This window comes from Saccopteryx bilineata, chromosome 2 (assembly GCF_036850765.1).
Source record: "Saccopteryx bilineata isolate mSacBil1 chromosome 2, mSacBil1_pri_phased_curated, whole genome shotgun sequence".
NCBI lineage: Eukaryota > Metazoa > Chordata > Mammalia > Chiroptera > Emballonuridae > Saccopteryx > Saccopteryx bilineata.
Window position 1 is genome coordinate 361,188,952 of NC_089491.1, and position 21,520 is coordinate 361,210,471.

At 46.2% G+C, this 21,520-nt stretch overlaps 1 long non-coding RNA gene across 1 annotated transcript; it reads left to right on the top strand.

The window, feature by feature from the left end:
• The first annotated feature begins 8,128 nt into the window (after positions 1–8,128).
• On the top strand, positions 8,129–15,336 carry LOC136326733 (uncharacterized). Its single transcript, XR_010729509.1, has 2 exons — positions 8,129–8,400; positions 11,375–15,336. It is a non-coding gene; the product is annotated as an uncharacterized lncRNA (long non-coding RNA).
• Positions 15,337–21,520: the final 6,184 nt, after the last annotated feature.

Below are 21,520 nucleotides of genomic sequence, written 5' to 3' on the forward strand. Positions count from 1 at the left end.
AACCAGCAGTCCAGCCAGCTGGACAGACGCAGGTTGAGCAGGCAGCAGGGCGAGACACAGCGGTAAGCCCCGCCCAAGGCATACCCGTATCAGCACAAACTGAAGGGAAAACTTGATCCTTACAGAGAAGGAAACACCAGCTTTCACCTGCTCGTAACAATAACATCCAATTAGACCACAGGAAGAAAGTTTAAACAAGGAAGCTGCAACAAATAATGAAGATACTATATCTCTTCTGTTGGTCAATGAACATCGTTGTAAAGTCTCTGCTGGCAAGATTTGTAGAACTGGGGATATGAATCTGGTTCAACTTGGTGGCTGATTAGCATTAAGAGGTTGAGTAAATCATACTTTACCTCTGTCTGTTTCCTCATCCATCAAATAGAAAGATTCTTGCCCAATATTATTCTACTTCTACTTGCCGTCCTTCGTTGGATATGAATTTTCTCTTTTAGAGCTGACTGGCAGCTCATCATAACCTCAATACAACCTTCACTAAAATCAGGAAGAGACGTGGTCAAGCTGACTCCTGCCAGATGAATGTCCAGGCAAGGAGAGTGGGCTGAGGAAAGACAGGCCAGCCAGCACTTGTCTGTAAACACCAGGGTGGGTAGGACAGACCATCTGGAAAGCAAATGCTAGATATCTCCACCAGCAAGTGGTCATTTGCACAGAGAACGTGCCATTTAAATTTCACTTAGCTCCTCAGGACCAAAGCAGACAGGCAAGGAGCAGATTCCAAGCACTTGCTCTATGCAGTCTGTGCTGGACACCTTAGTGGATGAGAAGACTGAGGGCTCACAGAACAGAAGGGTCCTTTACAGAGCAATATGTCCACACATACCTGCATGTGGATCAGCACTAATGACTGCTATTATTGAGTATGAGTGCCAAACTATAAATTTGATGAAACCCCCATCAAAATCCCAGTAGGCTATTTTTTTTTCCAGTAGGCTATTTTGAAGAAATAGACAAGAACTTTTGAAAATGTAGATGAAAAAGCAAAGGTTCTAAAACAGTCAAACAATCTCAGAATGAACAAAGTTGGTAAATGAACTTACACTACCTCATATCAAGACTTACTATAGAGCTGCAATAACCAGGATGGTGTGGTATTGGCGTAAGGAGAGACAGATGGAGGGAATAGAACCGAGTCCAGAAAAGATTCACACATAAACAATTAACTAATTTTCTACAAAAATGACAAGTGAGACCTGACCAGGTGGTGACGCAGTGGACAGAGTGTCAGACTGGGACACAGAGGACCCAGGTTCAAAACCCTGAGGTTGCTGGCTTGAGCGCAGGCTTACCCAGCTTGAGTGTGGGGTCAATGGCATGAGCGCTGGTCATAGACATGACCCCATGTTCACTGGCTTGAGGCCAAACATTGCTGGCTTGAAGCCCAAAGTTGTTGATTTGAGCCCAAGGTCACTGGCTTGAGCAAGGGGTCACTCACTCTGCTGTAGCCCCCACCCCTAGGCAAGGTACGTATAAGAAAACAATCAGCCTGACCTGCAGTGGCACAGTGGGTACAAGCGTTGACCTGGAATGCTGAGGTCGCTGGTTCAAAACCCCAGGCTTGCCTGGTCAAGGCACATATGGGAGTTGATACTTTCTGCTCCTCCCCCGCCCCCGTCTCCTCTCTCTAAAAAATGAATAAATAAATAAATAAATCTAAAAAAAAAAAAAAAGAAAACAATCAATGAACAACTAAGAAGACCAGGGAGCCACAATAAAGAATTGATGCTTCTCGTCTCTCTTCCTTCCTGTCTGTCCCTATCTGTTCCTCTCTCTGTCTCGGCCATGAAAAAAAAAAAATTGACAAGTGAGTTAATAGGGAAAGGGATGTTTCCAGTGGTGGGATTCAAATAATTTAACAACTAGTTCTCTGCCCTAATGACCGTTTTAAGTATAAAAAATATATATATCGAAAGGTAGTTTATTATTTCATGTATTTAATCTATATAAATAAAAATGTAAATGTTTGTTTGTTCAAAATCTTAAATCTAGCCTGACCAGGTGGTGGCGCAGTGGATAGAGCTTCAGACTGGGATGCGGAGGACCCAGGTTCGAGACCCCAAGGTCGCCAGCTTGAGTGAGGGCTCATCTGGTTTGAGCAAAGCTCACCAGCTTGGACCCAAGGTCGCTGGCTCAAGCAAGGGGTTACTCGGTCTGCTGAAGGCCTACGGTCAAGGCACATATGAGAAAGCAATCAGTGAACAACTAAGGTGTCACAACAAAAAACTGATGATTTTTCGCTTCTCATCTCTCTCCGTTCTTGTCTGTCTGTCCCTATCTATCCCTCTCTCTGACTCTGTCTCTGTAAAAAACAAAACAACCCCCCCCCAAAATCTTAAATCTCCAAAAGTTCTTCACCGATTGCTTTGAAATTTTGAAACAACGTTGCATTCGAATACGCGCTCTTTTTTATATACCTACTATTATATAGATATAGATGTCACACCTGTGGCAGGTAAAAAACATACTTTTTAAAAAAACAGCGCCACCTGTTGGACGTAAAAGCAACACATGCTAAATATTTATATTTTACGATTCCATTTCAATGTTTCCCGATTTACGATCCATTTACGTGCAGCCAGACTTAAGGATGTACGGTTGTGAGCATGGCAATTGCTTTCTGCAGCTTCAGATCTGCTTCGTTCTCAACAGAATGAATGCGACAGGCTGAGAGTGGCTGAAAGACGTCAACGAGAAACAGCAGATCAGCGTCAAACACGACTTGGTGCTCAGCAATCACAGGATTACAGTCCCCTTCCATTCCGGTACAACCCAGCTGATGATTATAGTTTGAGCCGGCATGTTCTATCTGCACTATGACTGAAGTGTGTCCTTATTGCAAGGCTCTGACATTTAATGGAGAAACGAAAGGAATGTGTTGTGCTGCCGGAAAAATTAAGCTGCCTCAACTTGGAGAACCGCCAGAGCCATTAAAAACTTTGCTTGCCGGATATACTGCCGAATCAAAGCATTTCCTATCTAACATCAGGAAATAGAATTCATGCTTCCAAATGATGTCGTTCAGCACAGAAATCGTAACAGTTCGATTCATGTCAACTTTCAAAGTGAAAGGACAAATTTATCATAAAGCTGGCTCCCTGCTTCTGTTCCCAGATGGTCAACATAAATTCCTACAAATGTATTTCAGTGGTGATGGCAATGATGAACTGAATGCATGCTGCGGAATTTCTACCGGCATAAAAAGGTCCATTGTTTCCCAAATGCAAGAGCTTCTTCACAAAAAAAACAATTTAGTTCATTTGTTCAAAACAGCAATTGACATGATGCCATCTGATACACACAAGATTGTTATTCATGCTGACAAAACGGCTGCTGGAGAACATGTGCGAAGATTCAATGCTCCAACTATAGACGAAGTGGCAACTGTTATAGTCGGAGATCAATTCCAACCTAGAAATATTGTTCTTCATCGGAGAAACAATCAATTGACAAAAGTTGCAGAAACTCATCGATGCTACAATGCCCTGCAATATCCAATCATTTTTTGGGATGGTGCCGATGGGATCAATTCCAACCTAGAAATATTGTTCTTCATCGGAGAAACAATCAATTGACAAAAGTTGCAGAAACTCATCGATGCTACGATGCCCTGCAATATCCATTCATTTTTTGGGATGGTGCCGATGGATATCACTTCAACGTTAAGATGATAAATCCAGTCAGTGGTGAAGAAACAAATATGAAATGCAGCATAATTAACTATTATTCATACCGATTAATGATTCGAGAGAATGAAAACAATCACATTTTGAAATACCGTCAATTGTTTCACCAATACATCGTAGATATGTATGCAAAAATCAAAACAGAACGTTTGATATTCATCCGTTTGAATCAGACCAAGCTTCACTCTGAAGAATACATTCATTTGTGAGATGCAGTTGTAAATGACGGTAATACAACTAATGTTGGAAGACTAATGATTTTGCCATCTTCATATACAGGCAGTCCACGTCATATGCATGAATATGCTCAAGATGCAATTGCGTATGTTCGTCAATACGGGTGTCTAAACCTATTCATTACATTCACATGTAATCCAGTTTGGGACGATATACAACAGCTCTTACTTCCTGGCCAATCGCCAGTGGATAGGCTGGACACACGTGTGTTTTCAGACAGAAGCTGAAATCGCTGATGGATTTCATGATAAAACATGAACTGTTTGGGTCTGTGCACTGTAAAAAAATAATGAGCAATGTTGTAGAAGCAACAATCTTTTTTTTTTCTTTTTTTTCTTTTTTTTAAGAAGCTGGAAACTGGGAGAGACAGTCAGACAGACTCTCGCATGCGCCCGACCGGGATCCACCCAGCACGCCCACCAGGGGCGACGCTCTGCCCCTCCGGGGCATTGCTCTGCCACAACCAGAGCCACTCTAGCTCCTGGGGCAGAGGCCAAGGAGCCATCCCCAGCACCTGGGCCATCTTTGCTCCAATGGAGCCTTGGCTGCGGGAGGGGAAGAGAGAGACAGAGAGGAAGAAGGGGGGGGTGGAGAAGCAAACAGGCACCTCTCCTATGTGCCCTGGCTGGGAATCGAACCCGGTCCCCCGCACGCCAGGCCGACGCTCTACCGCTGAGCCAACTGGCGCCAGAAGCAACAATCTTGAAAGATCCTTTCAAAGGTGAAGATGTCCTCATTCCTTGCATTCCTATGATTCCAATGGATATGCCATTTCAATTTAAGAGATTGCAATTCCCAATTCCATTGGCGTTTGCAATCACCATCAACAAAGCTCAGGGCTAATCTTTAGAATTGTGCAGTTTAGATCTACACATGGATTGCTTCTCACATGGACAATTATACGTTGCATGTTCTAGACTCAGCAAACCAGACAATCTCTATATCTGCACAGACAATGGAACAACAAAAAATATTGTATACCCACAAGCACTGTGAAATTAAACATATTAGAAACATGCGCTTTCTCTTTTCTTTCTTTTCCATTTAACCAGACTGAGCCACAGCAACACATGGCTGGGTACAGCTAGTACTTAAATAAGAACAGTAAAAGAGGTACACAAAACTGATAGATAAAGTGGCTACTCAGCCATCATCTTTCTTAAGGACAATTCAGGCCTGAAGGAGGAAGAAGGACTTGCTTATTCAGTAATCCAGCTCAGACTTTCCTTGCAGCTGGATGCTGATAAGGGATGATTGGATTAGGGTGCAATTTTAAGGAACTGTGGCACCACTCCCAACCACAAACAGAAGAAGTTATCTTGCCCAAGGCCCTTTGAAGACTCCATATTACCTGTCTTTGACCAAGGCCCTTTGACAAATCCATATAACCCCTGTCCCAGCCTTCCCTCAGGGCTGATACCCTTTGCTGATCTTAGCTCGCCTGCACCCAGGTGTTTTGTTTTTGTTTTGTTTTTTTTAGATTTTATTTATTCATTTTAGAGAGAGGAGACAGAGAGAGAAGGGAGGGAGGAGCAGAAAGCATCAACTCCCATATGTGCCTTGACCAGGGAAACCCGGGGTTTCGAACTGGCGACCTCAGTGTTCTAGGTCGATGCTTTTACCCACTGCGCCACCGCAGGTCAGGCTGCACCCAGGTGTTTTTTTTTGTTTTGTTTTGTTTTGTTTTTTTAATTTTTTTTTTATTTATTTATTTTTACAGAGGCAGAGATAGACAGGGACAGACAGACAGGAACGGAGAGAGATGAGAAGCATCAATCATCAGTTTCTCGTTGCGCGTTGCGACTTCTTAGTTGTTCATTGATTGCTTTCTCACATGTGCCTTGACCGCAGGCCTTCAGCAGACCGAGTAACCCCCTGCTGGAGCCAGCGACCTTGGGTCCAAGCTGGTGAGCTCTTTGCTCAAGCCATATGAGCCCGCGCTCAAGCTGGCCACCTCGGGGTCTCGAACCTGGGTCCTTCCACATCCCAGTCCGATGCTCTATCCACTGCGCCACCACCTGGTCAGGCTGCACCCAGGTGTTTTTAAAATAAACTTTCCTTTTGGAACACACTAGCTCAGGGGTCAGGAACCTTTTTGGCTGAGAGATCCATGAACGCCACATATTTTAAAATGTAATTTTGTGAGAGCCATACAACGACCCGAGTATGTTATGCATTATCCAATAAAAATTTGGTGTTGTCCCGGAGGACAGCTGTGATTGGCTCCAGCCATCCGCAATGAACATGAGCAGTAGGAAATGAATGGATTGTAATACATGCGAGTGTTTTATATATATATATATGCGAGCCATAGGTTCCTGACCCCTGCACTAGCTTCATGTTTTGGACCAGCCCATGGTTTCTGCCTTTCTTTTTTTTTTCCTTCTTTCTTTTTTTGTATTTTTCTGACTCCCGCATGCGCCCGACAGGGATCCACCTGGCATGCCCACCAGGCGGCAATGCTATGCCCATCTGGGGCATTTCTCTGTTGCAACCAGGGCCATTCTAGTGCCTGAGGCAGAGGCCACAAAGCCATCCTCAGCGCCCAGGCCAACTTTGCTCCTTGGCTGCAGGAGGGGAAGAGAGAGACAGAGAGGAAGGAGAGGGGGAGGGGTAGAGAAGCAGATGGGCGCTTCTCCTGTGTGCCCTGGCCGGGAATCGAACCTGGGACTCCTGCACGTCAGGCCAACACTTTACTACTGAGCCAACCAGTCAGGGCTGCAGCCATTTTTTATTTATTCATTTTAGAGAGGAGAGGGAGAGACAGAGAGAGAGAGGAGAGGCAGAGAGAGAGAAGGGGGGGAGGAGCTGGAAGCATCAACTCCCATATGTGCCTTGACCAGGCAAGCTCAGGGTTTCGAACCGGCGACCTCAGCATTTCCAGGTCAATGCTTTATCCACTGCGCCACCACAGGTCAGGCTGCAGCCATTTTTTGGAAAATATAATCTGTGGTAAATGAACCTGGAAAGACAAGCAGGTGACAGATTATACTAGGCTTTGCAAACCACACTAAAGTTCAATCTTGGTATTGGCTGGGTGGTTCAGTGGATAAAGCATGGATCGAACTAATGGGTTGCAGGTTCGATCCCTTATCAGAGCACATATAAGAAGCAACTGGTGAGTGCACAACTAAATGAAACAACTAAGTGAACAACCTGTTGATGCTTTTGTCTTTCTCTCCCTCTCTCCCCGACCCTCTCTTCCTCTTTCTCAAATCAATGGGGTGGGAAAAGTTCAATCTTAATTATGATGGGGATCCATTGGAGGGTTTTAAGCAAGAGAGTGAAATTATCCAATTGTATTTGTTTGTTTGTTTATTTACTTATTTTTAGTGAGAGAGAGATAGAGAGGGAGAGCCAGATAGGAAGGGAGAGACATGAGAAGCATCAATTCTTCATTGCAGCACCTTAGTTGTTCATTGATTGCTTTCTCATATGTGCCTTGACGGGGGAGGGAGGAGGCTGTAGCTGAGTCAGTGACTTCTTGCTCAAGCCAGCGACCATGGATGGGGTCATGTCTATGATCCCACATTCACCGCGACCCTGCGCTCAACCCTGCCACTCCGCGTTTTGTACCTAGGTCCTCAGCATCCCAGGCCTATGCTGTATGCACTGCGCCCCTGCCTGGTTAGGCCCTATTGTCCTTAAAAGTTAATTCTAAAAAAAAAAAAAAAAAAGTTAATTCTAGCAGCTGTTGTAGATAAAGAATTTGTGGAGAGGGTTTGGAAGCAGAAACCGTGTAGTAGGGGTGTCCAGTAGCTCAAGAGCCGGACATGGCGGTCAGCCCTAGCCTACATGAGGGTACAGGGAGGAAATGGAGGGAATGTCACCAGGTTTTGGGCCTCTCCAGCTGTTTTGTTCACTGAGATGGAGAACGATGAAAGAGTAGGGTTTTTTTGGATATGTTGGGCTTTTAAGTTCAGGGTAGACGTATGAGACTGGAACTCGGGAGATAAAAGTTTGGGAGACAACAATCAGCATTTTTAAAAAGGCACAGGAGTATACGAGATACGTGTCCGCGAACTATTTACAATCTCTCAGTTCACTCTCCCTGTAAGCACTGTCGACTGTGCCGGTCTCAAACGGACTGAAACACGCATGCGCACACCTAGTCGATGAGCGGCAGGTTCCTGATTGCGCACGCACTCTGTGTGGCGGTCGCCATGGAGACGCGTGGCCCTTGCCAGGCACTGGGTGCCTGGAGCAACGGGCGAGGTGGCCGCAGGTCTTGGCCAGCCCACGCTCAGGTGGCGGCCCCGCGGGCAGATGGACGGACTCCGTGGGGCCGGGGCGTCGGCGTATGGCGAGGACGACGAGGACGAGGAGGAGCTAGAGGGTGGCTCTGCGGGCGCAAAAGGATCCAGGTTGCCTCCCATCTTCCACAGCACCTCAGGGCCTACCAAAAGGAAGGTGAAGAAAAAAAAGAAGAAAAAGACCGAGAGGTTGGGCAAGGGGGACGGTAAGAGAAACAGCTCGGAAGCTGGAAGCCTCATCTCCTGTACCTGTGGGTTTTGGGTTTTGTTTTTTGTTTTTTACGAGGTCACCCACCCCTGCCCTTCACAGAGACCCACAACTACCTGGGGACCAACCAGTTCGGACCAGAAACAAACCCGACAGTCCCAAACAGATGTCCTGCTGTTCGATACCTCACCCCTGTTCATAAAGACCATCCATGTCCACAGAAACCCTGCCCCAAAGAGCACAGGGACCCCAAATCCTACATCGAAATTCTCAACGTTCACGGAGACCCTCTACCCCGAACGGAGACAACCCCAGTCACCCAGCATTATTCCCACAAAACCTCCCAGCCCCCTACAGTCCCTTCACTTTATAGAAACCCTCCCAACTTCCCAATCCCTCAGTTGAATTGCAGCCCTAAACAGCCATACCTCCCCCACGGAAATCTCAAGCCCTCCTGCAGAGATCCCCTCATCTTCTCACAGACTTTCCCCTAGCCAGAGAAACTAAGGCACTAGAGGCAGACACTCCCCACAGAAACACAGACTTCGGCCTTCTGCCTAGAGACCCTCCTGGCCCCCTCATTTCTCAGGGGTACCCGGTCTCTGGATGTTATGTAGACACCCAGTTAATGCATACAAAGTAGTATCCTCCCTGCATAGACTGTTGTCCCCCACCCCCCTCCCACCAAGGCCAGCCTTCGACTGCACACACATCATCACTTCAGTCGCTGCTACATACTTTTATAATCCCAACTCCCTCTTATGTCAGTATAACCACCAAATAAAACTAAAGCACAGGCCTTACCTGTGGTGGCACAGTGCATACAGTGTCAGCTTGGAATACTGAGGTCCAAGGCACAAATGAGAAGCAATTGAGAGTTAGTCTTTCCTATTCCTCCCTTCCCCTGCCTTTCTCTTTCTCCCGATAAATTTTTAAAATCTTTAAAAAAACAAAACAAAACCAAAAACCCAACTAACTAAAGTGCAGATACCGATAAGGCATGCACATTCACATTCTGCACACATATATAGATACTGTTTCATCACATGCACAGACTTTCTTCCCAGAGAATTCAGGTAGACATATAACTATATGCATGCATGTTCTCACTCCAGTTTCCCTCAAGAACACATCAGACATACACATACCAAGAACTGCCACAAACCCACAGAATCTCTACATCTCACTAAACTCCTCCCATAGAACCCCTTGATTTCTTTTTTTTTTTTTTAAGATTTTATTTATTCATTATAGAGAGGGGAGAGAGAGAGAGAGAGAGAGAGAGAGAGAAGGGGGGAGGAGCAGGAAGCATCAACTCCCATATGTGCCTTGACCAGGCAAGCCCAGGGTTTTGAACCAGCAACCTCAGCGTTTCCAGGTTGACGCTTTATCCACTGCACCACCACAGGTCAGGCAGAACCCCTTGATTTCTTGACAAAGGTACTGAGCTCCCACTTTATGGAGAGAGAATAGCAGTGATGGAGAATACACCAGCCTGTGAGTGCTAAGTCTCCACTGTCACCTGTGTGGTCCCTCTCCAGGGCTCTGGCTGTCAGGGAGGTGGCTCTCACCGACCCTGGCACAGCAGCCCTGAACTCTTGTGTGGCTAGTCCTGGGTTCAAGTTTCTGGCCCTGGGCCCTTGTGTGCAGAGGTGGTATCCCTGGGAAGCTGGAGGCAGAAGGAGCAGCAGCTTTCCCCATGGCAACTTTGAAGTTTGGGGAAGGAAGAAATAGGAAATTATAAGTACATCTTCAGGTGGCATCATAATAAAAGGCAAGAAATCAATTCTGGACTTTAGGTCAAAAAGCCCTATGTGTGTTGTTGGGCATATTATGCTCACTTTGTTAAAGATGGCGCTGCCCACATGAAAGCCGTTGCCCAGGTGATGTTAATGTGTGTTGGGGGTGGGCTGTGGGCAGGCAGAATCCTTGTAGCCTGGCGCTTGGTTTTAGGACTAAGCCTTTCCCACCCTTTTTGATGTGGGGTGGTACAATCCAGTCATGCCTCAGAGAAGTGACTTTGTATTAGAGACTTCCCTATTTTGTATATTGGATTAAAAGTTTTGAATCTACACTATAAAAGGGGGTCAGAACGGGAGCTTGCTCTCTCAGTTCCTGAGATTAACATTAGAGGAGAGAGCAGAGCAGAGAGCAGAGAAAGGCCACGTGGAGGAGGCCAGGAGAAGCAGCCAAGATGGCGGAGTGTTGAGTGAGAAGCCAGTTTGTGCAGTTTGTGCAGGGAGAAGGAAGGAGATGGGGAACAGAGGTGAATAAGTCTGGTGAGCTAGAAACCTTTGATTCTAGGAAACTCGGATAAGTCAGTAGCTTTGTGAGCACTGAATGTGAGTGGGTTTTGGAGCCCAGTGTGTGTTTTTACTTGCCCACCGGGTACAAGCTAGAATTAAAGACTATGGCCCACCAGTTTGTGGCTCCGTTGTTTCTTTACCGACTGTCCGAATCCAATGCGAACCTGCGTGAGCCTGGCGGCTGTGATGCTGGCCATGCCTACTGGCCATACATAGACGCCTAGGACTGGAGAGTAGAAAGTATCTAGTCAACATGTGGAGAGGTGAAGTTGGGGGCAGCATGGCACAGTAGAAAGAACAGGGCACTGGGAGTCAGGTCTGCATGCAAACCCTAGCCCTGCCACCTGCTGTGTGACATTGATAAGTTACTGAGACTCTTGGAGTCTCAATTTCTTCACCCAGCAAATAGGGCTCATAGACTTTATCCAAAGGACCTGGCTCATAGTACAGGCTCAACAAATGGTTCCTCCATCCCCAAATGACTGGACCAAAGCATATAGCCTGTGGGTGTGTATGAGGGTGGTGGGCTTGGCCACCTGAGCCCAGGTTAGGAGGGGCTCCATCCTCCCCCCTTATGTATATATCTTTGGTGAGTTTGACATCATTCCTATGCAGGATTAGGGCAGGCATCACCACAAATGGTAACACTGCTTGTCTGCCCAACAGATAAACATCAGAATCAAAGCTGGAGGAATCAGCATCTGTCTTCATCTTTTCAAGATGCCTTAAGTCTCAGCAGAGATCATGGCCTGAGGCAAGAGCACAGACAGGACAAAGAGCAAAACATGCCCACCTCTCCTTTCTCCTCCTCTGTAAGCCTCCCCCACTTTGCCGAAATAGAAGGGAACCTTTCAAACCAGATCAACGAGAGTCTGCGTTGGGATGGAATTCTTTCCGACCCAGAGGCTGAAAAAGAAAGAATTCGTATATATAAACTGAACAGGAGGAAGCGGTACCAGATTTGGGCCCTCAAGGGCCTCCACTCCGACACCTGTGCCAAGGAGACACCTGAGAGCCTACCCTCTCAGACAGAGACAGCAGCACCAACAGCAGGCAACCCTCCTTAAAAGCTGACTTCCTTAGGCTCTGGCTGGTTGGCTCAGTGGTGGAGCATCAGGACGGCATGTGGATGTTCCAGGTTCAATTCCCGGTCAGGGCACACAGGAAAAAGCGTTCATCTGCTCCCCCTTTCCCCTTCTTGCCCCCCCCTCTCTCTCTTCCCTTCCTGCAGCCATAGCTCAATGGAGTAAGTTAGCCCCCAGCACTGAGGATGGCTCCATGGCCTCTACCTCAGGCACTAAGAAGAGCTTGGTTGCTGAACAACAGAGAAATGCCCCAGATGGGCAGAGCATTGCCCCCTAGTAGGCTTGCCTGGTGGATCCCATTCACAGGGTGCATGTGGAAGTGTCTCTCTGCCTTCCCTCCTCTCTGAATTTTTTTTAAAAAGCCGACCGCCCTAATCAGCACTTTGAAGGAAACCTCACTCCAAAGCTCCCACACTGTTATTTAGCCCCTACTCTGCCAGAGTGAAAAATCCACCTGTGATACTGACAAGCTTATATTTTATCCTTGCCACAAGTTTGTGTGTTGAAAAAGAAGAATACTAAAAAGAAATCAGACCTACATCTGAAGGAAGCAGATGTCTGGTGTGTAGACAAGGCCAACCACGCCTCTCACCAGGGCACCCTTAATTGCCAGGAAAGCCACAGTGCGTGACCATAAGCAATTTAATGAACAAAGTGCTTTTCAGAATTTCCTTTTTCTCAAATGAGCTGGCATCTCTTTGTTATTTAATTTCTCATCACAGTTAGATGTCTATAACCTGTCCCTCCACCATTCAAAAATGAGAAAGTGTGTCTTAATATCAAGTCTAAGTCTTAAATGAATTTCATAGGTAGAACCCCACACACCGCACACTTGTGTGGGCTCAAGGAAAATGCTTCAGATATCCTGGAGACTTTTCCTTTTAATTAAATACACACCCTATCCTTATATGGTCTTCAAAATAAGTGAGTCCCAGAACATCATTTCTGGGAGGTTATTATGAGAAGTCTTTGCTTCTCTTACAGACATGATCCTCCTTAATCCCCCAAATGGTATTTTAAGCAAAGTTTTGGAGCATTATAGAGGCCCTGCTATACTACTTGTCCCAAGTTAATATTCTTCTCTTCCACAAATATTTACTGAGTAAGGACCATGTGTTGTCTTAATTTGTATTCTCCCAGAAGCAGACCCTGAGACAAGGACTCAGATGCAAGTAGATTGTTTGGGAGGTGAAGGAAATATCAGGGAGGAAATGGAACAGAAGACAGCCGATCCAGGGACACTGTTAACCAGCTTCCATGCAGGGTCACCCTGGGGCTCAGTCCACAGGGAAACGTTGTCAGGATTAACCTGACAGCCTTTATGTGGCTGAGGGCTGTGCCTGGAGGGGGAGAGTGTCATTTTCTGGTGTTTCCAGCCACACCTGTGGGCCTAGGGGCCTACCTCAGTTTGGGGGGAATCACCATCAGACACAAAGATGCAGACAGAAAGTTCCTAGAGTTAGGGGTGATCTCTGGGGTAACATCGGCCACCTGTGTGTAACCAATGCAAGGCCTGAGAGGGACAGACAAGGTCCCCGCCTTCCACGGAGTTAAAGACATGCAGGATACTAGAAGCTGAAAATCAATACAAAACACCACAGAGTGGTTACGTAAGTTAAATGAAAGTGGTTATCTTGGTCCCTGCTAACCCCCAGCTAACAGAGTAGCCTCTTCCCACCCTTTCTTAAGAAGCTGGTTACAGAGTTTTCACACTCTGGCCATTGTACCCTGCAAAGTACAGGAAGGGACTTTTGGAAGAGCCCTGCCCTCCCCTTTACCCTCAAGGTAAAGAGTGGAGGGTGGAGCAGCTGAGAGGCAACTCCTCTGTGCTCTGGGTCCACCTTAGTGGCTGGGGGTGCAGTGCGTGGAGTCTGGGTACACACCAGCTTCAGGATGCCTTCCTTGGTCACTTTGTCTTCCATTCCGGGTGGGGGTAGCAGCGGCCTGTGCTTGCCTTTCTGTCATGAGATGTTCTGGGATAGTGGTTAAACGTGAGCTCTGACATCGGGGCTAAATGTATCTCTTTCCCACCATGTTAGCTGTGTGACCTCAGACAAATTGCTTAACCTCCCTGAGCCTTAGGTACCACATCTGGAAACAGGGATGCAAATATCTATCTTACTGTTGTCAGAATCAAATGCAGTGATTACATAAATCATTTGGCATAGTAGCTGGTCCCTAGTAGGAAGCACTCCATTATAAGAACATTGAGCAATTATATTTTAGGTTGGGGTAGTCACGTAGCCACTGGAGAAACTGTCTTATAGACACAAACAACAGTGTGGGCATTGTAGGAGGTGGGGGAACGTAGAGGATGGCAGAGTGGCGACACATGGTGATGGAGGGAAACTTGACTTGGGGTGGTGACCATACAATACAATATACAGATGATGTATTACAGAGTTACACACCAGAAACCAGTATAATTTTATTAACCAGTGTCACCCCAATAAGTTCATTTAGAAATAAAGCCAACAGTTCAGGGTTGGCTGTGGCTTCAGGCATGGCTGGATCTAGGAGGTCACACTGGACCATCAAACTTTGTCTCTTTCTCCATGCCTCTGCCTCCCCTGTATTAGCCTCATGCTTGGGCAGGGTCCTGTAACGGGATTGCAAAGATAACCGCTGACATCTTGGTAGTTCTTCAAAGAGAAGAGAGTCACTCCTGTGTCCCTATCTAGTGCCCACATCAATCTCATAGAATATCTCTGGCCTCGCACAGCTCATGTCGCCACCACTGGACTAATCATAGCGGCCAAGGAAACGGGATTTTTTTTTTTTTTTGAAATGGGATATTTTTTTTGTGTAGACTACAGTATGAGAAGAGGTGGGGGAGATAAGGACCACCCACTGGACACAAGTACTTAACAGATTGTCATAGAACCTACATATAATGCAGAGCAATTCCTTAAACAAATACCAGGTAGAGGGATTTGTTCATTACCCTCTCGATGAAGAATGGTTCATTATTAAAAGACCCCAACCAAAGTCATAGAGGTGGACTGCATAGTATGAGTTCTTCTCAGCTGTATGGATTGACTGCACACTTATCCCAGAACTACTGATGCTTGGCCAGCCCTATGGAATCGATTAGCTGAAGATGAAATATGTTCTGTAACCATTGATCCCTGAGCCATTTTGGCACAGAATGTATCAGTCACCAAGCACTCCGTAGTGATAATAATTGGGTTTATGTTTTGTACCCGGTTTTGGTGGAGCCTGGCGGGTGGGTTTCAACCTTTCAGGCTGGTCAGATAGCGAGAATGTGCTGACCTGACCAACTCACTCTAAGACGCTCCCACCGTGAGCAGACGTTGGGCTTCCTACCAGCAGTGGTTGGAGACTCGGGGGCAGCTTGTTCCTGCATGAGCTTTGTGAACATCCACTGTGGACACTGCAGGGAGACAAATTCCAGGAGGACAACAACTTCTGTGTGGACTGGTGTGGTCGGTGCCCCCATGATCCCTGCCCCTCGAGGACAGGCTGAACCTATTGACTCTAAGGAATAGAAATGTAAAGGTGATGGAATGTCGTTTCCGAGATGAGGTCACAAAAGGAGACTGTTTGGAGAAGGAGGGAAGGATGAATTGGTGGAACACAGGTAGAGGGTAGGGTTAGACTATTCAATGCAGCGCTATCATGGTGGACACATGTCATTACACATTTGTCCAGAACCATAGAATGTACACTGAGAGAGACTCCTAAACTGTGGACTTTAGTTACTTAATAGTGTGTCAATATTGGCTCATCAATTGTAATAAATGAACCACTCTAAAGCAAGATGTGAGGAATGGGGGGACCAGGGGAGAGTGTGGAGGTGTTGTGTGGGAAATCTTGGTAGATTCTATTCAATTTTTGTGTAACCCTAAAATTGCCCTCAGAATCAAACTTATTCAAGTTTGTGGCTAAGCTTCTTCCACACAGAGGCTCAAGGCAAGTATTTACTGTGCTGTGTGCCACCGGCAGTCTCCCCATGCAGGTGGGAACCCAACTGCACCCCCCCTCAGGGTTTAACCACAACAGAAAGAGACAGAGAAAGACAGCCTGACTAAGGCAGGGAGGGGTGCTGTGGGAAGGAAGGAGCTGTTCCTGGGAACAGTGGCTGGCAGAGAAGCTTTCTGGGGAGAGGGGCCAGAGGAGGTAGAAACCTCTAACAGCTGGGCTCCAGAGGGCCCCTGGGCTGGTGGGGAAGCACTCTCTCAGGCCTCTGGGCCACACTGTGTACTTGTTCACAGTCAAACCCAGCCTTTAACACTACTGACACGTCCCCCTCTGATCATCCCTGGGAAGGGTTTAGGAAGGTTCTACCTCACTCAACTACCTCCACATAATCTCAACACCACAGGCCAGCACTCTGGTCTGCAACTACTGCCCAAGCCTTGGTGCTGAATGTGCTGCCTACAGCCTCTGCTCAAAGCATGGGCCTGGGACCAGCAGCACCAACATGGCCTGGAGCTTGTTAGAAACTATCTTGTTAGCCAACTCGGGCCCCACCCCAGACTTCCTGAATCAGACCCTGTAGTTTAACAAGATCCCAGGGTGACTCATATGCCATTAACACTTGAGAAGCTTTGGTTGTTGGGAGACAACCCCCCCCCCCAATCTCTTATGTTTCTGCACATCTTGTGAGGAGAGTCACCTGTGTTCCAGGCTGTCCTTTGAAGGACGTGGGTATGACAAACAGCCTTGGCAGACAGAGAATGTCTCCTTCCAGAGCATGTGGCAGATATGCTTACGACTTATTATAGAAAACTCCAGTTCCTAAGCTCAGAGTTCCTCTGCTGTAACAGCCCCTCCGTTCCAGTGTCACCTGGCCCTCCTCACATCCCTCTCTGGGTACCAAGGCTCAAAACCAGCACAAATGCTGGTGCTCTAGCTATTGCTGTGACGAATAAACTGTCCTTTGTCTCTGAACCGAGAATCTCGAGTCTCGTATCTTTAGCCAACGTCCATGAAAATGGGGCAAGCTGATTTGTTAGCCTGCAAATAGCATAAAATCTGACTCCAGTTCTCCAGCCTGGTCTGAGGGACAGACAGACAAACCATGTAACTCTGGTTTCCCTACACTTAAATCACCAGAAAGCTGTACAAAGTTCTACGCTAAGCTTTTACCTTTCAAACTGTACAGGAAATGCATACGTATTACAAATTAGGAAACACAGATAAGCAAAAAAAGTATTTGAAAACACCTAATAGTCCCTCCATTCAGAGAAAGGTAGCCTCATCTGTTTGGTATCCAGGTTGCCAGTCTTTTCCTATTCATGTATCTACATGATACATGGAAACAAAATTAATGGGGTAATAATACGCATGTCATCTTTTAATGGTTCTCTTAAAATATATAGCACGGACATCTTTCCAAATTACAGAGCTGACTTCCACGTCATATTCTGTACTGCTTACCTAGCATTGTATAGACAATGGATTCAATTCATATTTGCAGACATCTACTTGGTTTCCTATTTTTGGCTACTCTAAACAACTTTGCAAGGAACATCCTTATATGCACATTTTAGTACATTTTTCCAGTGCTTTGGGTACATTCTTGGAAGTGAAAATGCAAGCCAAAAGATAATTAAAACAATAAACACTTGCATAGCTTTTAACTCATACTGTTCTAAGCACTTCTCATTTATTTACTCCTTTAATCCTCACAACATCTCTATGGAGAAACTAACTCTTGTTACCCCCACTTTACAGAGAGTTTAAGGGACTTGCTCAAGGTCACACAGCTAAGAAGTGCTGGAGCTAGTGCATGAAATGCTCACGGGTTCTCTGTTCCAAAGGTTTTGGAAAATGCTACATACCAGCGTTTGATGATTCTTAATGCACATGAACATATTATATTAAAGACTATTGTACAGCAAATACTCACTTCCGCCTACATCCAAGGGGGGAAGTATGGTTCCCTGTCCCAGTGATGTTAGGTTTGGTCGTGCAACTTGCTTCTTGACCAACAGAAGGTGGGTAGAAGGAACAGGGTGCCAGTGTCGTATTTAAGAGGTATTATGTTTCTACTTGTTTCTCTGACATTGTTTGAACTCTTCCATGAGAAGAATGTACCCCAAGTAACCTCCCTAGCCTGCTTCAGAGACAGGAGGTGCAAACCTGAACTCAACAACCTAGCCCTGTCTGGCCGGGTAGCTCAGTTGGTTAGAGCATTGTCCCAGTACACCAAGGTTGCAGGTTCCGTCCCCAGTCAGGGCACATACAAGAATCAACCAATGACTGTGTAAATAAGTGGAACAACAAATTGATGTTTCTCTCTCTCCCTTCCTCTCTCTCTCTAAAATCAATAAATTGAAAGAAAAAAACACATCTAGCCTTGGGCAAAACTGCTCTATGGGACCTGTAAACTTATAAGCAAGCTTACTGTTGTGTGTCACTGTGACTTTTGTGGTAATTATTGTGCCACAAAAGCTGATTATATAATACAGTGTGTCCGTAAAGTAATGGTGCACTTTTGACCGGTCACAGGAAAGCAACAAAAGACGATAGAAATGTGAAATCTGCACCCTATATAAGGAAAACTCTCTCAGTTTCATACCTATTCAGTGCAGTTCGATGTGGGCTCACACACAGATTTGTTAGGGCTCCTTAGGTAGCTATCCCGTATAGCCTCTACAGACTCGTCACTGACTGATGGCCTACCAGAACGGGGTTTCTCCACCAAACTGCCGGTTTCCTTCAACTGCTTATCCCACTGAGTAATGTTATTCCTATGTGGTGGCACTTCATTATAAACGTGCTTATATTCACGTTCCACTTTGGTCACGGATTCAAATTTAGCAAGCCACAGAACACAATGAACTTTCCTCTGTACCGTCCACATCTTGACTGACATGGCCATGGGCTGCTCCGCTGTATACACGGTGTTATGTCATCATCTGTGCATGCGCACATGCTGCCACATTATCCTACAGAAACTGGGAGTTTTCCTTTTATTTGGTGCAGATTTCACATTTCTATCGTCTTTTGTTGCTTTCCTGTGACCGGTCAAAAGTGCACCATGACTTTACGGACACACTGTACAAGGGTTCCTAGAAGACCTGCAATAACTATCATTAGCACCGTTCAACTTTTAACTTCTCCCAAACTATTTGATCACAGATCCTTATTTTATTCCATAGACAGACTATTTATTGGGAGCTTGACCTATGGTGGCACTGTGAATAAAGCGTCAACCTGGAAAACTGAGGTCACCGGTTTGAAACCCTGGGCTTGCCCGGTCAAAGCACATACGACAAGCAACTATGAGTTGGTGCTTCCCAGCCCTCCCCCACTGCCTAGCTCTTGCTCGCCTCTCTCTAAGATCAATAAATTAAAAATATTAAAAATTAGTTAACTAATTATAAAAAAAGAAAGCCAGCCCTGGCCGGTTGGCTCAGTGGTAGAGCGTCAGCCTGGCGTGCAGAAGTCCCGGGTTCGATTCCCTGCCAGGGCACACAGGAGAAGCGCCCATCTGCTTCTCCACCCCTCCCCCTCTCCTTCCTCTCTGTCTCTCTCTTCCCCTCCCACAGCCGAGGCTCCATTGGAGCAAAGATGGCCCGGGCGCTGGGCCATCTCTATGGCCTCTGCCCCAGGCACTAGAGTGGCTCTGGTCTCAAAAAGAGCGACGCCCCGGAGGGGCAGAGCATCGCCCCCTGGTGGGCAGAACGTCACCCCCTGGTGGGTGTGCCGGGTGGATCCCGGTCAGGCGCATGCAGGAGTCTGTCTGACTGTCTCTCCCCATTTCCAGCTTCAGAAAGAAAGAAAAGAAAAGAAAAGAAAAGAAAGAAAGAAAGAAAGAAAGAAAGAAAGAAAGAAAGAAAGGAAAGAAAGAAAGAAAGAAAGAAAGCAAGCAAGCCCATTAGGAAATAGCAATATAAACAAACCACTTGCTAGTAATTATACTTTATAATAAAAGTATTGGTGTTTTTGAAAAGAGACATTTCTTGCAATAGGATTCATTACCTAATCAATAGTCATTCACTTCTTAAGTTTCTGGGAAGTATACCAAAAAGCCTCCCTAAGATTTATCTTATTATTAATTATACCTACTACTTTTTCTCTTGAGGCATCAGCTTAATCTGATATATTTGGAAAGGTATTTTTCAAGGGAAAACTGAAACATTGTTTCAACATACTTTTGCCTCTGTCTACACACACACACACACACACACCACAATTTTAACTTAAATCTTATACACCCTAAAATATTTTCCCAACAAAACCTTAGAACAGCTAATTAGCCCATTTATTTTATGTAAAATTTATACCATATAACCTAATTGACAATATTAGGTCTCACTATCATTCCAATCAGCCAAGCTAGACTTAATTTCTGTTAAAAAGAGATTGGCTTAAGAAAAGTTATAGGAAATATAATATGCATTCCTGGAACATATTTATTTCTGAGTTGTCGCTCAAAGACTAACAGATAAGGCACAGAGCCTTACCATGAACTTGATGCTTGAATAAAATAAGATGCCTTGTCCCTGGCTGGTTGGCTCAGCGGTAGAACGTCAGCCCGGTGTGTGGAAGTTCTAGGTTTGATTCCCAGCCAGAGCACACAGGAGAAGCACCCATCTGCTTCTCTACCCTTCCCCCTCTCCTTTTTCTCTCTCTCTTTTCCTCCCGCAGCCAGGGCTCCATTGGAGCAAAGTTGTCCGGGATGGCTCCATGGCCTCTGCCTCAGGTGCTAGAATGGCTCTGGTTGCAATGGAGCAACAGTCCAGATGGGCAGAGCATCACCCCCTGGTAGTAATGCTGGTGGATCCCAGTCGGGCACATGTGGGAGTCTGTCTCTCTGCCTCCCCGCTTCTCACTTCAGAAAAATACAAAAAATAATAATAAGATGCCTTCACTTTTAATATTTTTTTATCAATCTTATCTTTGCCTGACCCAAAGGAATTTCCCCTCACAGAAGACATTAGTCTGAGTTTGAAGAGATGTAGGTATCACATGAAAAGTGTTATCACTCCAACTGCCTCAGTTCATGAGATATGAGAAGTGAGAACTAACCCATACAGGCCAGCCTTGCTTCTGCCACCATATTGCATCTTTGACCAAATTATGTGTAGGATTTTTTAGTTTGTTTGTTTTGGGGTTGTTTTTTTTTTTGTATTTTTCCGAAGCTGGAAACAGGGAGGCAGTCAGACAGACTCCTGCATGCGCCTGACCGGGATCCACCCGGCACGCCCACCAGGGGGCGATGCTCTGCCCATCTTGGGGCGTCACTCTGTTGCATCCAGAGCCATTCTAGTGCCTGAGGCAGAGGCCACAGAGCCATCCTCAGCGCCTGGGCAAACTTTGCTCCAATAGAGCCTTGGCTGCGGGAGGGGAAGAGAGAGACAGAGAGAAAGGAGAGGGAGAGGGGTGGAGAAGCAGATGGGCGCCTCTCCTGTGTGCCCTGGCCGGGAATCGAACCCGGGACTCCTGCACGCCAGGTTGATGCTCTACCACTGAGCCAACCGGCCAGGGCTGTGTAGGATGTTGATAGACATGAAGCCCTCTAGTGGGGTCCTGGTGCCCAGACACCAATGTTTCTGACTGTTCTTTTGTTTAGTACCTACTGGTTTTTCCAGACCAGAGCCATGTCCCCCAATAAAATGAAAGGTGGTTAGACTAAGACATGTATTTCTTCTGCAAAGTGGGAGAAAGGCAATTTGAAAGGGGAGATCGGAAGGGAGACAGGCTTGACATCATCACCCACAGCCGCATTTTCAGGGCAGAGTGGTTGTAGGGA